This window comes from Poecilia formosa, unplaced genomic scaffold, assembly GCF_000485575.1.
Source record: "Poecilia formosa unplaced genomic scaffold, Poecilia_formosa-5.1.2 Scaffold234, whole genome shotgun sequence".
Lineage (NCBI taxonomy): Eukaryota > Metazoa > Chordata > Actinopteri > Cyprinodontiformes > Poeciliidae > Poecilia > Poecilia formosa.
In genome coordinates this window covers 97,146-100,817 of record NW_006800173.1, presented here as the reverse complement: position 1 = coordinate 100,817, position 3,672 = coordinate 97,146, and positions in this window count along the sequence as shown.

Below are 3,672 nucleotides of genomic sequence, written 5' to 3'. Positions count from 1 at the left end.
CCTATTAGGGCAAGCCCTGTGATGGATGGTGATATGCACTGAGGCTCTGGGTGTACAGAGGAATTTCACTTAATAGCTTAGCTGCAGACAGGTAGACATAGTTGTAGACGGTACGTGGCATATTTTCTGTTCAAATGTGAAGGGACAATTCCTTTGGGTTGTAACACACAAACATCCGTGCCTAACTTTGATCTTGCATCACTGCCAGAGCCCCTATTCATGTGTTCAGAGCTTTTGGCATCACTCTAATCCTGCAACACTTTCTCAATTGGATTCAGGTCTGGACTTTGACCAGACCATTCTAACTGATGAGTAAGCTTTGTTCAAATGGATTTTGTTCTGCTACTCTTCTATAAATGCCAGATTTGTGTAGCATACAATAAATATAACTCCTGTCTACAGAATCTCCAACCTAAGCTGTGGATTTCAGCAGCTCTTTTATAGATTTCCTCTGTCTTTTTGCTGACAATCTGATTAATTAATTTTGCTTTGTAAATCATTCTAAAAACCACTTATCCGTTATTGTCCACTTCACACTTATGGACTATTTGGTGTAAGTCTATCACATAAAATCTCTATAAAATATCCCTGAAATTTGTGGTTGTAAAATGTGAAAAACATTTCAGCAGTACTGAAAGCACTGTACATGCATCAGCAGCAGTGACTGGCAAAGCTGCATCAAAACCAATAACTGACTGATTGAAGCTTCCATGACTTGTCAGAGCCAAATCCAGTGATGGACGTGCCCTCAATCATGTCTTGACTCGTATCTTCCAAACCCGATGTTGCCCTATTTAAAATGCACAGCTCGAAGGCAAGCAAATGCATCCTGCCTTGCTCTCACAGCACATGGATGGAAGCTGGCAGGAAGCAGTTATAGACTAAGAGTGTTCATTGATGGGCCTGTTTGATAATTAAATCCCAAAGTGATTCCCAGAGTGCTGCGCTGCTGTTTTTCAGGGTGTGTGGTGAGGGCAGTAAACTGCATGCAGACATTTTTCTAATTAAAAATGAGCCAGAGTGTCTATAAATCCTCAATAAATCAAAACTTAGTCCAATTAATACCTCCTCAAAATAAAGATAGTACTTAAGATGAAGAAAATGATACGTATAGCTGGATTTAAGTTAAGGCCATGTGACATGATTTTTAAACACACAGAAGTGACTTTATCCATTGATCTCTGCCTTGTGTTTTAATGTTATGGTTCATTTGCTCCCCAGAAACTTCGGGGGTATCAATAACTTGTTTGTCTTGTAATTGCATATTGATTCAACAAATTCAATGTGGCTGTTTACCTTTTTTACTTCACTGAATTCTCTTGGAGTCAAACCAAATCCCTACAGGTGCAGGGAGTCATAATATTCTCTTTAGAGGTGTACAAAAGCATTTACTTATCCTCCAGGTGATTATAACCACCACTGCTCTGCCTTTGTCTTGCACTGGGACATGTAAACTCCTCACTCTTTATATCCAAAAACAATGTGTTGCTAAGGGAATCCGGCGCCACATTTCACATGCCACAAAACATGAACACCCAGCAGTGTTGAGTACCTCTCCAACACCTTCCCAGACAAATTAGACACAGCTGAGTAGCACTCAATGGGCTTCTCCCGAGGGAAATCATCACGAGACAATGGGCTTCTCATCCTCGTTTTATGTTTTGAGGCAGAAAAAACAGAATGAGAGAGAGAGAGTGAGGCCAAAAGACTTCTGAGACATCCCTTGAAAAAATACAGGTGAGAGACTGCTTGGATCTGACAGGCATGGAGCTATGAATGATAAATAATTTCCTCCTGAGTTTGCTGATGTGAATCCTGGAGACTTTATAGCGGTTGTGTTTTCAGAAGGATGATTACACGCTGAAGATGATGGATGTAGGACAAGTAGTGTGGGAGACAGGAGGATGTCCAGGCAGTCCTGTGGTGGGTGACTTGCCACCGGCAGCTATTACCACAGCCTCATTACACACATGGCATGAGGTAAACTCTTTATCTTGTGGAATGAACAACAGAGAAGAGATTTCAGCAGTCTTGCTCAATTAGGCTGCGATATTCACATCACTTTCTTTTGGGTGGGAGTCTGTGAAGACTTTCAAGTGTAAACAAGGACATCATAAAAGAAGTAGAATCTTTTATTGAGGAGTGCAAGTAAAAATACGAGAAGTTCAACATCTTTCTAGGAACTGTCAAAATGATATGCAGCACTCGTAAAAAAAAAGAGAATCTTCTGAGAAAATTCTCTCCTGCTCATCCTTGGCATCAGCTAACACATGTCTTATTAGCATATTATTTTTGGACGGGAGGAGGTGACATCCAACCCTGCTATCCAGCTGCACTGACCTGTGTCAAGTCATTGACCCGAACAAAACGTAGCAGATTTCCTATGATGCTTCGGTTCAGTGAGTGGATAAAGATGACAGTTTGAGCGCTGAGACTGTCAACAAAAAACCTCCAACTGTTTAACATGTTGCTGCTGGAAAAAGGAAGAAAAAAAACATTCTGCCTTTTTTCTGCATCAAGAAAAAAGGCAGAATAAAGTCTAAAATTAGATCATTTGCTCCTTTCCTCTTTTCCATTCCGGTTTAAATTGACAATTTATTTACCTGCTTTGTGAGAAAATATGACACTTAGTTTTGCCGGCTCAGAGATATGCAAAGGTAACGCCCATGAGATTATGTCTGGAACACATCTTTTTGCTTAAGTACGCTTGACACAACTGGCAAGAAAAATATGTTCACGTTTCCTATGTGTTAATAATTAATCTGTTAGGTGTTGCATGTGGTTGTGCATTTTAAGATGGCATTAAAGATGTTGGAATTTGTTGTAGTGGCATTTATTCATCAGATCTGTTCTTATAGATTTACCACAGGCCTTGCAACTGCTAAAAACGAGAGTACGTAAGCCTAAGACAGTGCTCTCATGGCAGCTACATATCAATATATTCAAAATACATTGTTTGCATGCAGAGTGTGAAATAATGTCTTCTCAAATAATGTTTCCCGTCTTTTGTAATTGCAATATGTCACATCCTCATATCGCAATTTTATATATTAAATATTTTATTCAAATTTAAATATAGATGTATAATTATACCAGATTTTAAGTGCAAATACTCTGATATAATCATTTTAATCACTGTACATGGTTTTGATCCCAGATTGCTGAATGAATTTGGAAACAATGTCAGCTGACCTCATTGCTGAGGTAATATGGAAGCTTTGTGAGTCAGATCACATATTTACCCCAATCCTGTAAGTGATTGGTCTGCTAACTTTTATTTAATTGTTCTCAGTGGGAGTGAAGTCTTCTGTGGAGCTGGTAGAAGTGAACTGAAGAGACATCGCTGTCCAATCAGCTTGTCTATCCAGACTGCCGGACTGTATATGACTACACAACTCAACTTTGTCTTATTTGTATGTTAATTTGTGTAAAGATTGTGTGAAAACGCAGTAGGATTTTTTTCCACTCACTCAATGGAAACACATTCATATCCTAGTAAGACAACAGCACAGGCCGTACTGACCTTGGAGGAGATCAACAACACAGAAAAGAAGGGAGACAAATCAGAATACACAAACAAAAAACAGATTTCCATAAAACGTTCTCATATTTTTCTTTTAAACATTTTTTTATGATAAAACAGTTCTTGAAAGATTATTTGATTCCTTTTGC